Here is a 13,486-nt window from a genome sequence, read left to right on the forward strand (position 1 = left end):
CTGTGTACTTACCATGTTCACGTGTTGATTTAAAAAGTACTAAACATCTCTAACCTGAGATAGGTTAGACTCARATTTGGTCTGGGAGTGCTGCTTGTTAGTTCAGTAATAACCACATCCTGGGCTAATACACATCTCCAGCTTCAGAGCTTTATGTAGACCAGGAAATGGTGTATTTTATTTATTTATTTTTTTCCACTCCCCTCTTTCTGTAGATATAGGTCAAGTTCAAGTGTTGTTATCCCACTGTGGGTAGGCCTAGAACCCACTCTCTCACTATGAATGAAAGAGACCYGTAAGGGACAACTCCTTTTTAAACTGAATACTGAATTAAAATCTTTAGGTCAAATTCAGCCCTTGGCCTTAATCTGTGCTTTCAGTTTGGTCTCCTGCCCATGCATGATTTTTGATGGATAACAAATTGAAACAATCTTGAACAAATTCAAAGGAGTGTTTCCCATTCTGTCTCTTCAATAATACTTCATTTACCCTTCAAAGCTATAAGTTTTGTTTTATATTCAAAGGTTTGCTTTATACTTAATTTCAAATTCTATATCTTGAAGGAGGCTGATAAATTATYTGAATAATCTCATGTCTTTTAGGTTGAATAACACTTGTGTTTTGAGTAGATAAGATAACACTTCCAGCAACAATAAATTTTGTGTTATCACACTATCTTTTTTTCCCTAGCATTTCTAACTAAGTAGTTGGCCTTGTGAGGACTTTTTGGTTAGCATTATCAATTAGTGGTTTTCCTTAACAGTGGGGTCTGTTAACTTTGTTCATTACAAACATTTTCCCTTTCACACGTTTTTGAATTGGAGTATTTGGGTCTCAGAACTGTTTTGCCCTTTTCTTTTTCTCAGGTAAAGTGAGTACTCATCTAAATATCCTTTTTATAAAACATTCAATAGACTATTATTGTAGTCTCTCCTAAAGCATGCATGGTGTTTCTGCTTTACTTCCTGATAAATGAATGGATGGTTATATTTATTATATAGAACCACTATTTCTTTTCTTTTTCCCTAAACTTGATTTTATTTTTTTTATTCACCATTGATTACAAGACTCGGTTCTTTATGCTCCCAGGAACATTTCAGTTCAGTGTATTATTTTTAAACTAACAGGTGATAGATTTGTCTGTCAGATTCTGGGTAGAATTCGCAAAGGCAGGCTAAGTCATATTCTGAAGTGGCTTAAGTCCTTTCAGTCTCATTCACRTTAAACTAGAACTGGATTTTGTGCCTTTAATATCTCTCAAGTGACTTTTTGAATATTTTTCCATTTATTTATTTTTTTGATGAAGGATACCAAACGGAAAAAAGAAAATACCTTGGAGTGCAAGTCCTTGTTCTCACTATTCCATCTCCTTCTCCCCACACTACCAATGCTTTTTAAATGTAAAAGACTAAGTTACAGAATTTCTTTAACAACTTATGTGACCTCTTATATTTCAGTTTCCCAACAGTTTGTTAAATTCAGGCATAAATATTCCTAACATAAATGAAGCACTTTGAAAGAGAGGTATTGTCTAAGTGCTAACTATTACTGTAAGGTGAGCTTGTGGGATTTTTCTTTCTTTCCAGAAATACGGCTTGATCTGCTTTAAATTCAAGGACTTTGCCTTCTACTGGCCAGGTCTCTGTTGAATGGCTGTGCTGAGTGTAGGTGAGGGCAGAAACTATGAAAGCTGCTGTAAGAGGAGCCGAAGCCTTGTACAGCTTGGACCCCAAGACGGTTTTGGGTGGGGAAACCAGCGCACTTGACCACTGGTAAATGTCTGGCTGAAGGAGCAATGGTTCTCTCCGTGTTAGTACTGCTTCCACAGATACAGCGTTAGGTAGATCCTCTGATGCACCTCAGGACGGCCGGAAAGCCAGCGATGGAGGGCAGTGAGGAGGTAGGCTGTGGGGAAGAGGGGTCCGCTGGGGCTGCCTGGGAAACTAGGGGGCCGTACGTGAGAGGTGAAGAGTTGCCTGTGGAGCCATTTGAAGAAATATGGGGCCATCCCGTAGGATACCATGGGAAATTATTTTTTTAGTGTCATGTTTCTGTCCTTCAAAGTGCTGGCTCTTGTATCTCGGGCTACCTCACATTCAAGGCAATTCATTATTTCTGTCTGCATCCTTAAATGTTGGGGTTTTTWTGTTTGTTTGTTTTCATTGCTGGTCTGTATTTACACATACCTGGTTTATATTAGAGCATAAAATGTGTGCAATATGATAAAAGATTYTTTTTATGCAACACTTTTAATATATGGTTAATAGGATTTGTTGGGCTACTACCTGGTTTAAATGGTTTGCTCATGAAAATGCCATGTGGTAGGATATAAATAATCTTAATCTGTTGTGGTTAAATAGCAAAATATCTAAAACTGTATGTAAAGTTATTTTAACAAAAGAGTTGGATAGTTTTAAATACTGCAGCCATTACAACGTGGCTTCTAAAGCATGCTTCTTTGAATCAAGTTCTCATTGCCATGAAGATGTAAAATGAACTGAGGCTTTGGGTTTCCTCAGACGTTCTCCAGTCTCATCGTAGAAGCTGGACGTTGACGTATACTCTGTTCTGCAGCCTGTTAGAGAGGGAAAGTGCTTGAGAAGCAACTTGTTTTTTTATCTGAAACTTTTTCTCTGGAGTCTTTCTCAAATGGCTGGATCTTTCACTGCTCAGGGCAGTTTTATCTACTGTTACTCTCTCAGGTTGCCTTTCTTAGAGAATCGCCTCCTTTGAAAACTGCACCACGTTGTTCTGTTCTTTGTTTTTCGTTTTAGAAATCTGCCACTACCTGCTCTGTAACTTTTCTCCACAAAGAAAAAAAAAATTTATGTATGTCAAAGATCTTTAAGGACAGTGAAACCACTTTGGTTCTGTCTAGCATAGGAGCCCAGGTTTCTCTTATGCAAAATACTGACAGTTTCTGTTACCTCTTTCTGTTTCCAGGCAGGTCCGTTCAAATAAGACTGCTTCAATTATATTGCTGTATATTTAGTCATTTTATTTTAAACCTGACAAGGAAGAGACCAGTTCTCTGATCTGATGGTAGAACACAGTATTAATTAAAATGACCAAATATGATTTTAAATGCTTGAAGGTGGTACTGACACCACAAAAGATAACCAAGCTTTAAACATAAACCTGGTCGGTCATTGTTGGCAAGATAGCTGTCAGCATAACATTTAAAAACAAACAAACAAACAAAAAAACTCCTCCTCCCCACTGATACTGCAACATTTGTCAAAACTCTTATTTTAATCTCCAGGCTTTTCTCTGACATACCTGAACCTAGAGCAAGGGCTGGGGTGGGGGGATTCCTTCTCTAGGCATGTGTCGCATCTGCTGTCAGGGGCTATGCTTGCAGAACACATTAGAGGCTTGTTAATATAGACAAAAGCTTTATCCTGGTGTGTAGTAAGCCTTGGTAATAAACCCCTACTGAATCAGCTGCTTGTTCCAGAAGATTCCTTGCTGGAATATATCTGCAGTTGACCCTGACCAAAATAAATAAATAAATAAATAAATAAAATTCTGTTCTTGGGAATCTTCTCTATGTAACTGAAGAGCGGGTTCTTGATGTCAGCCCCATGCCCACCTTCCCTTTTGTTACAGCTGGATGAGAGAGTGGCTGCTCTTTTTTTCCCTGTGTAATGTGGGGTCATGGGGTGGAAAAGTTGAGAAATACTCTATAAAAATCAGAAAAAGGAGAAAGAACCTTGAGGTGATTTGTCCTTGTGAGGCTGACTCAGACTTTGTCTGAATCACGTGCGCTTCTAAGCGTGTGCGTTGCCTCTGCAAATGGCTGGAGCACTTTAAAATGTTCTGGTGAATTGTCCTGACAAGTGACTGTGGCCTTCCAGCTGTTGACTTTTGAGCTACCCTGCGCTAGAAGAGGTATAGTGGTGAACAGTCCTAGGTTAATTTTGGTGACAGGGCTGCCTGACCTTTTCCAGCTCGGATGTTTGGGCTTCTACAAGAGAAAAATTTCCCTATAAAAAATCAAAACAAGCAACAGCTAAATCCACTCAGAAGAGGTTCCTCGGCCCCTTAAAGAAGGAAATAAGGGAGTTAGCGGATCATCCTCTGTGGCTGATCCCATTCTGACAGTGCTCATTACATCAAGTTTGAGCATTCAGTCTACCAGGCAGAGAAAAGGGGACTCTGTCTAGGACCACTGCGGGGGAAAGTCTCCAACTATGCTTGCGTGTCTTGACCCCGGGCAATACTCACATTCTTCCTCTGTTAAACCAGTGATTTGTTGAACACTGCTGACCCCATAGTAGGTCTCCTGGGCTGCTGAGGCTGGGAGTGACTCAGAATTGTCCATAACAGTATCTGGTAGGGTTCATCATGGAACAATTTTTGACATTCAGATCAAATTCATCCCTGGGATTTAAGATAGTGAGGCTGATTAGGAGGTGAATTAATTATATAGTTATCACAGCATGCTCACTGTTAGTATTTTTTTTATTCTGTTTGAAAATAGCTTGATGTCTTGGCTGGTGCTAGAATACCTCCTTCCTGATTCCTGGAGCTGGGACTAGAGCTTGGTTCTTCCTAGAGGGCTGTGACAGGGAAAGAAAAATAGCTTTTAGAGTGACTAAAGGGAGAGGAGAGAGACCTGCGAAGACACAGAAACCTAGGATGATGGTAAGCAAATGAGATAGCCATATTTGTCCTGTTTCGTCATTTTGAGATTTGAGTGGAGAACTCTGTTTCTTATGATTCTTTTGATGATCCCTTCTTGTTTTGTTGAATGAAATAGTATCCAGGTTCTCCCAGTCCTGCAGGATCACTTTAGTATCTTTTTGCAGACAGGTGTATGGCCTCATTCTTCCCCGTCTCTAATACCTCAGACCCTTTAAGGTAGAATTCATCATCCAGCAAAGATGCAGCTTATCTAACAGCTGCTTCCAACCAGTGCTTTGGAAAGGAGCATAGCTGGCGTCTTTCTTCTGCAATCACTTCCTGTCTGTACAGTACAAGTATTTCAGAATAAACATGCTAGGAAATATTTGCACTGTGTGCTGTAAACAGGGCATATGTTGTTTACCTGAAGCAAGTATCTGTCTATCAGTTATGTAATAAAATAGTCAAGAAAAAGGAATTTTATTCTTATAAAGTTTCATAGATAAATATTCTTGATCAGCTGGTTTGACAAGAAATATTTTTTATAGAATATATGGCCGGCATGATTCTGTAAATATTTTGTTGTTGATTCCGTGTTTCAGGTTTTTTGCTTCATCCAATAATGATGAATCTTGGCTGTGCTCTGCCCTCTTCACTACCACTCTTACAGCTGAACTGCTGAAGCAAATATCCCTGGAAATCTGTTCATTGCTGTCCCTTGCTCCAGCAGTATCCACATCAGTGCATAGTTCTTTACCACCTGAGTGGAGTCTGCTCTCAGTATAGGCATTAAAATCCATATTTTCACACGTATAACTATTCTAGCAGCCACTTCAGACTGGGTGTGCAGACCTTGTTCAGCGTGGCTGACTCGGAGCTAGTGGATGGGTTGTGGCACCATCAGGGTTGTACCYGCACGCGGTGTGCTGCGTATGGGGACGCTTGTGTGGCTGCTCTGGTAACAAACAGGCCCTTGCAGGGGGCCTATTTCTTGGCTAGAAGGTACCTGTTCAGCTACTGGGGAGGCAATTCTGTCTCAGCCTGTGTATTAGCAAGGCTTCAGCAACAGCAAGTTGGGGGAGATTTTGGGGGGTTCTTGAGAAACTGATGACGGTTCAGACTTCGCTGGGCTTGGCTTTAGAGTAGATGGGGCTTTCATCTTCCCATCGCTACCCTCCTTACTGGGCTGTAGTCACCCAGTTTGGCCATCTCCTGCTGCCTCACAGGGTGATAGATGAACAGTGYGTTACAGCGTAGGCACTGGCTCACGATCATGCCCACGCTCCCCCATCCCATTTAAAGGAACAACTCCTCTTTGCAGCTGCTCCTGTGCGCTGCTGCTGGGAGAGGTGACAGACTGCGCAGGAGGCTGAGTGGTCCSATACAAACTGTGTACTGGGACCACGTCCCAAGCTGTGCTTGGGATGCAAGATAATTAATTTGTCCGTTTCTGGTTTGTCTTACCTCCATCTGTTCCATCTCCTCTTATGCTCAGATAGCAAGATCTAGGTCTAGGACCATCCTTTTGTGTTTGGACCTCTGCTCTGGGAGTGTGCAAGTCTATGATGGAGCCAAAGAATTACTCTGGGAGAATTGATGCTGAGTTCTGTACAAAACTCTGAGGTAGAGCTGAGCAGAACTGTCATGCAGGCAGCAGGACTTGCTCATGCAGAAGCTGAGGACATCGATTACAGAAGTTGTATGTGGCTGTGTGAGAGAAGCAGGAAAAAAAGTCTGAGGCAGAAAAGCCAGGGACACAGCCAGGACAAGCCTTGGGACAGCTTACAGTGTGAGCTGAATGCAGTGGGATTAAAGCACTGCCTGGAAAAAGGGTTTGGATCTATGATCAAAGACACCATTTCTCATTGTTTGGTCCTGCTTTATGCAAGGAAATGGAACTTTTTATGCCCGTTTGCAGATAAGTAGGATTTCATTAAAGAAATGAGAAGGCCCCCAACTGGAATAAACAGCAAGACCTCTTTTTCATCTAATTGCCCTTGTTCAAGAAGGGCTGTATTAATAGGTGATTGCTCARACAAGGTCCCCAGCCTTTTGCATAGTGGGGCTGCCAGTTCCATCTGTTACCTGCCTTGTGTCCCAGGACCCCATGGCCAGGGCTCTTCGCTGAAGCTCTCCAGGGAAATTGGCTGGATGGCTCATGGGGTGCATCATTTGCAAGTGGCTGAGCAAATGTGTTGCAGGGAATGGCTTGGAGATGGAATGGGAGCTGGCAGTTTCCTTGGCACCTGAGCCAGAAAAATCCCTCGCTTCGTCTTTAGCTTAGCAGAGCAAAACGGAGGCAAGGCAGAGAGTAGCTTTAAGCTGCAGGTGCCAAACATGCAGATTGGTAATGAGCTAATTTCATCGCTCCCTTTCTTTAACCAGATTTGAGTCAAACTAGGCTATTACATGAGGAAGACCTTGTGAACTGGAAACCATAAACTGACACTGGAGTTGGCTGCTTTGCCCCATAATGGTGTGGCTCTGGGCTGCACTGAAATAAAATTTACCCCTTGTGGTAAGAGTGGGAAGGAAGTAGGCAGGATGTGAGCAATTACCTCATACTCTGATGAGGAAAGCATGGGGGACATCAGAGGACAGTGGGACTCTTCCTAGCCTGGCTCGCACTGGGACGTTGCTGAAGGCTCTTGCTGGGAAATTCTTCTCTGCCTCATTTGTAGGACTGAGGTGGATGAGGAGTGATGTATCAGAGCAGAGGCAGCAAAGTGCTGTGTGGTACCAGAGATGCACTGTGAGTTGTAGATGAAGGTGGTGCAAAAGGATGCTCATCTTTACAGTGGCCTTCCTACCTGGAGCCTGGCATCCTTGGGGTACAGAGAGTTAAAGGGCTCACAGCTGCCAGAGGCAGAATTGGGGGGCTTGGCTGTGCAATGCTCGTAACCACCAACTGCCAAAGGGGTTAAAGTTCAGAGCAGCCAAAAGCTGAGAGATGCGGAGCCTGCGCTCCTAGAGGCTGCGGCTGCTGTGCGRCAGCCTGCTGTGCCTCTCTGGGACAGGAACAGAGCGGTGCCTTCCTCCTTACGCAAGGGAAGCTTGAGCTTACCTGCAAAACAGAGGTGAGAGCAAAAAACTGCGAAGCAATGGTGGCAGAAGAGGATTCAGCAAGGCAGTTGGTCAGTTCCTCTCTAACTTCCCCTTAGTTAAGTTGTTTGGATTTTGGGCTGCTGTTGTGGTTGGCTGTTTCTGCTTGCACGCTCGCAGCAAGGACGTCCCTCCCTCCCTGCCAGGGCTCTTCAGTCTCCTGCTGGCAGGGCAAAGGGCAACCACAGCTCGCCTGGCGGATGGCAGATGGTTCAAAACTAGCTACATCCCTGAATGTCAGGGAAGGCAACTGAGCATGTGACGTTCTGTGCAGGGAAGGGAGGTGGGTTGGAAGAGGCAGAGGTTAAGAATGCAGCCCGGAGAACGGCAGGGGGAATGCTAAAATGTTTGTCCTGTGCTCTGTAAATATAGCAGATATGCCCGGATTTCAAACACGGTTTAGCAACAGTCTCACACACACAGTTTCATGGACAGCTTCTTTCTTTCTGCATTGTCTGCAGGAACAGGAACAGTGACGCTAAACGGCAAACAGTGGGAGCCGTTCCAGTATCAATAAGGATTTTGACAAGGGAGCGAGTTTGTTTGCTTGGCTGCAAAGGCCTTGGAATCCAGTAAGTGGTACAAACTGACCCCATCTCCCTACCAAACAACAAAGAAAGCTTTTAACCACATCCAGCCTTTCCAATATAAGCCAAACTTCGCAGTGTCTCAAAAATCATGAAATTATTTAATTCTTGATATTCCTAATTTAAAAAAAAATTGGCTTTTGTTTTTGGTGGTTTATGACCAATCATGTTTTCAAGCTTATCTCTGCAGCCAAAGGAGGCAGAAATGGGCTTTAAAACAATCAATCAAACAAAATCTCTCAATCCATGACTCCAAGAACTGATGCTTTGAGATTAAGTATAGAGAAGCTTTTGACAAAACCTGGRAGCTAAAAATCCTTCAAAGCCAGGTTGGTGCTCATACTATGTTCTCCCTGCAGTCCTCCACAGAGAAAACAAGCTGCTTGCRCTGTTAGTTGAGGGTGACAATGCTAAGCAAGGAGGTGGTAAACCTGCTGGATGTTGCAACCCCAATTTTTTTTTAATCTTCAGAATCGGGTGCCTCCTAGCCTGGCACTATTCCAGCTAGAATTAGTGGCCCTGCCAAGGAACCCCTACTGCAGGCCTTTCACTGCCAGCAATTGCCAGGGCTGTTGGAAAACACGGTTTCTGTAATCCCCCYGCTGCTGGTTCTCCCTCTTCTTCCAGTTAGGCTGGCTGTTGCAGTTTCTGACAAGCACAAGAGCTGAGCTGGTAGCCCCAGTTACATCCCTTCATTTTCCTGAAATGTGGAAATACTACTGTGGAGAGCAGTAGTATTGGAGCTCCCCTGGAGCACACCTGCAGAGGTGGCCTTCTAGGTCCTGCTGAGCTCCTGAGCCCTGGAAGTTCCTCTCACTGTGGTTAGAGGAGACACCCCTGCTGTTCGGGGTGCCCACCCATCACATCTTTGGTCTTTTTAGGGAGTCAAAGTGCTCATTTTTGGCACCCCATGTTCTGAAAGTTCTACCTCTGGTGTCTTCTCCTGAAATGCTTGAGACAAAAATACATTTCCTGTTTAGAAAGAGAGAGAAGATAAGCCCTAAAGTGCAGCCGTCTGCTCTGGCTACCTCAAGTATAAACAGCCAGCACAGCCGGGCGCTGCTTTTGTTTGTTCTAGTGGCTTTTTCTCTTTAAAGGTGCATTAGACACAATTATACACACTCCATCTTCTGTGAGCGTCACTCCCAGCTGGCACGAGAGGTCTGAGACTGTCGGCACATCAGGAAAAATCCTCCTAAAAGCCTGGAGTGTGCAGGATGAATTCCCACCTTTGTTCTTGAGGGAACAGCACTAAGCACCACCAAAGTATGTTTCTGCTTTGTATTTCTCTAGCACTTTTCCAGCTTGGTATCTGAGTGCTCTGTAAATAGTCGCTGCTGACCTCCCTGGGTGGGGTGCTGAGGGAAGGTTTATTTTCTCCACTTACAGAGAGCAAAAGGTTTGCATTGCGAGTCAGCAGAAAGTCTGCAGTCGAGTTTGGAACCCACATTTTCTGTAATCGAAGTGCAAGATGGGTTTAAAGCTGCTTTTGGCCAATTTGGGGCTGCTGTGGCTTCCAGAGTAAATTAGAGCAGCCATGAGATCCCTCTGTGCAGCAGGATTAAGATCCGTAGTGGAGCCTGGGCCTGAGCATCCCCATCTGTGAGTAGCTGCTGCAGGAGAGCCTGAGCTGCCACACCACACCCTGGAGCCAGGGTCAAGTTGTGTGCAGCAAACTCTCTCCTTCTGCTCTCTGGCTCCTTGCTTTATTTGCCACATGTGATGGTGTCTAGTCCCTGTCAAGACTCTAGCAGATACCGTGATCTCCACTTGCCTGGCTGCATGAGATAAAGATAAGACCGGGGCAAATCTGTGCTGTGATCTAATCGGGCATGAGCAGCTGAGGTGGCAGTTGACTCTGTATTTCCCCCTCTTGATAGATTAATCTAACTTGCTGATTCCCATGATGGCTCAGTCCTGCAAAGTTCTGAGTCTTCTGGCCCTGCTCCAGGGAAGTGATTGCGTCCATTTATAAGCCCAGGATTGCATCTACTGAAGCCAGTAATTTGAACAATGTCACAATGTCAGGCTCCTACTTCCATGTTTAGGTTCCCAAGTTGATTCCGCAAAAGATGGACCCTTGCCAAAGTGCTCCTCTGAACTAGGCCTGGGGTCCTCAACAGCTGTAAGCATTGAGCCCTACAACAGGAAAATGTCTAGTGCGCTCTGAAATTCTTGATTGGCTGGTAGCAGAGCTACAGGAGTGTGTAAGAAGGCTCAGGAAGTGCCTAGTCTTTCCAAACACCAGTATGGTTCAGTGGTGGGCAGTCACTGTTGTCTGGCAGATCTGAGGGCTGTAAAGCTGCGGTGAGAGGGAAGAGGACCTGGGTGGGGAGGACTGGAAGTTCCACACGTGGCCCTAAGTGTTTCACTCCACAGGGTAAAACGTGCTGCCTTTCCCTCTGGCAAAATTCTGAACTGACTGTGGAAGGCCTCAGCTCAACCCCTGCAGGCAAGCATCAGCATCCTGGAAATCACCACTCCAACTCTGCAGAGGGATGTCAGCTCGTGAGAAGCGGTGCAGCGCGAAAGCTCTTGTGGCAGCTGTCTGTTATGTCTGGGACGATGGAAGTTAAATTTGTTTGCTCACAGCTATGCAAATGCTGTCACTGATGTGCTGCTCCCTTAACCTGTCTCATGTATGTCTCTGGGTGTAACTTCCAGCGCTTATTCCTCCAGGGGATTCCTTTTGGTTTGTGGGTATTTTTTTTTTCTTTATCTAAACAGGACTGGTGCCTTTCTGTCAACTTAAAGCATGACCACCGACAAGAGGTAGCAAATGAAAGCAGTGACAATATGGAGAGGAAGGGGCAAAGGCTGTGCAAAGAAAAACCATGCAGAAGAAGGCCGGGTTTGCTGTACGYTCCTCGTACCAGGTAGATTTCTATTCTAGCCCTGGCTCGGCATGGCGGTCAGCACCGAGCTAGTCCTATGCAGCAGAAGTCAGGTGAACTAAAGAGGTGCTTTAAATTAAGCTGAAAATGCTCTGCTGAAGAGGGATGAAACAGAGCTGTGTTTCCCTGCATTTGGAATCCATGGATGCTCCCTACAGAAAGGCAGAGTGCCTGGCTGGAATTCCAAGAGGGATTATTGCAATAATGACACTTTGCACCAACCAGAGCCTTTATCAAGGAATTACCAAGTGTTTGTCCGAAGGGGTAAATATTAGTTATCACTGCTTTACTAACGGGAAAGTGTGATAGAAAGGCTGAAATACATGAGTAGCCACTAACTTATATGGGGCCTCGATTTATGGGAAATTCCTCAGGCCTGGTGGTCATAGGTGCTAGGAATCTGTGATGGAGGCATGAATGAGCTAGTAATTGGTACAGCAGAGTATCAGTTGTCCTAATTTGCTCTGTTGTGACCCAGAATCTCATCTTTCATTAAGACATAGTTAAACCCAATTTCTATCTGGTTAATCTAGAAAATGTGATCTGTTTGTTAACAGTGAAAGGACTCCTGTCCCTAGTCCGGACTCACTGATTCTGAGAGGCACAAACTCTGTACATCTCCAGGAGATCTTGGCTCTTTTGTACTGCTGCTGAAAAGAACTGTTCATCTAGCTCATGGCTTTTGAAGGTAATAAGCAAGACTTTCTGTGACCTGCCCTGTCTCCTGCTACTAGTGTAGAGTAGATGATATGTTGAGCTGCTGTTATGCTCTTCCTACTCACAAAGCAAAGGTTAGCAGAACTCCTGGCCTATGGAAACAGTGCTGATGCACTACGGCTCTCCGAGATGAGCAGAGCCTCCTTTTGGTGACTGTGCAGGAATATCCACCATCACAGCCTTTTTTTTTTTTTTTTTTTTTTTTTTTTTTTTTTTTTTTTAAACCGGCTGCTTGTGCCTGAACCAAGGTCACACAGTGAGTCAGGTGGAGCTGGGAATAGAAGATAGGAAGCTTGACCACTTGTTGCCACTCTAACCAGTGAGCCCCGCAATGCTGAGCCTCTAGAGCTCAGATACTGCAGGCACAGTGTTTGGGAATCCACCTACTGAATCATATGCTCCAGCCAAGAATATATCACTTGGGCACTTCAGAAGAGGAAGAAAATACTGATAGCTATTTAGTTGCTTGTGAATTCCCTGACTAGAAAACAGGAGCAGCTCTCCCCACACAAATTTGGGCTCTGGCACTTTACAAACTTAAGTCGTAACCTAGCTCTTTAGGTTTGTTTTTAAATGCATTTCTAGCTGCATCTGGACTGCCAAAAAACTTTCTGCAGGAAACAGCAGTGGCATTTCTCCTTGTCAGCCTCCCCAGTGAGTGAGCGAGTTCTCATTGGTTCAAGTGACAACAAATGCAGGTGCTTCTCTGCTTTTCCCATGTAGGGAGAGTCCTTTCAGCAAACTTTYGGAGGGAACAGCTGCTCATAGTGAAAACAAGACTGTCCTGCTGATCCAAGCTGAAATGTGACATGGAAGTGGGATTTTTGACCTTGAAAGGTGCAAAGTCGCTCAAAGGAGGGACCCTGTGAAGATTAAAAGTAACTAGATCTTTATAATGCTTCTGCAACTGCTAGAGCTGGATGAGTATGTTGCAAAACAAAAGGCCAAATCCTTAAATAGTGCAAACTTGCACAAGTCTTTTGATGACCTCTCAGCTGAGGAACTGTCCCTAGCATTTGTAAACATCAGTTTAAGAACAGCTGGTCTTGTCAACTGCATTCTTGTCTCGTTTTTCCTATCCTCTGCTCATGAAYGTTCACACAAAAAGACATTTGTTGATGCAGATGTTTAAGGAAGGCTGCTCTTTCTATGGGTGCTCATCTCTGGGGCTGTAAGCATGAATAATAGCATTCATTCTTCCTCAAATCATTCTGTTCAGCCATTGTTGGATAAATTGGAGGGACCTAGATAGTATGTAGGTATCATGTATTCTCTCTGACACCCTGTGTGATTTTTAAGCAGTCATCTACCATGAATAATGTCTAGGGGCCGGGTCATGAGCTTCCCAGAGCATGGAATCTATTTGCATACAATCCAAGTAATTACAAATAATGAGTAGATTAGTAAAAGCAAACAAAACAAGGAACTATTTATGCTGTGGGTTAATTCCCCAGCAAGAGAAAAGAAAAAAAAAAAATTTTTTTTTTTGAACTCAAGTTATTGATGTTCAGCGACTCGACCAGCTGCCTCTAAGAGTTCACCCGAGCACGCGTGCAGCTC

General features: G+C 44.2%; 1 protein-coding gene across 3 annotated transcripts in view; it reads left to right on the plus strand.

The window, feature by feature from the left end:
• The window catches only part of SLC45A3 (solute carrier family 45 member 3), a 44,266-nt gene that overhangs the window by 281 nt on the left and 30,499 nt on the right, over nucleotides 1-13,486 (plus strand). Inside the window, exons 2-9 of one of the 3 annotated variants that reach the window (XM_026077318.1) lie at nucleotides 1,587-1,772; nucleotides 8,190-8,300; nucleotides 9,413-9,581; nucleotides 10,695-10,954; nucleotides 11,043-11,191; nucleotides 11,291-11,473; nucleotides 11,767-11,897; nucleotides 12,650-12,804. The gene's annotated coding sequence lies outside the window, so the exon portion shown is untranslated. Of the gene's footprint in view, nucleotides 1-1,586; nucleotides 1,773-8,189; nucleotides 8,301-9,412; nucleotides 9,582-10,582; nucleotides 10,955-11,042; nucleotides 11,192-11,290; nucleotides 11,474-11,766; nucleotides 11,898-12,649; nucleotides 12,805-13,486 lie in introns of those variants that run through there. The other 2 variants (XM_026077317.1, XM_026077319.1) reach the window with 2 other exon arrangements.

Source organism: Apteryx rowi, unplaced genomic scaffold (assembly GCF_003343035.1).
Source record: "Apteryx rowi isolate R43461 unplaced genomic scaffold, aptRow1 scaffold_45, whole genome shotgun sequence".
In the NCBI taxonomy this organism is placed as follows: domain Eukaryota; kingdom Metazoa; phylum Chordata; class Aves; order Apterygiformes; family Apterygidae; genus Apteryx; species Apteryx rowi.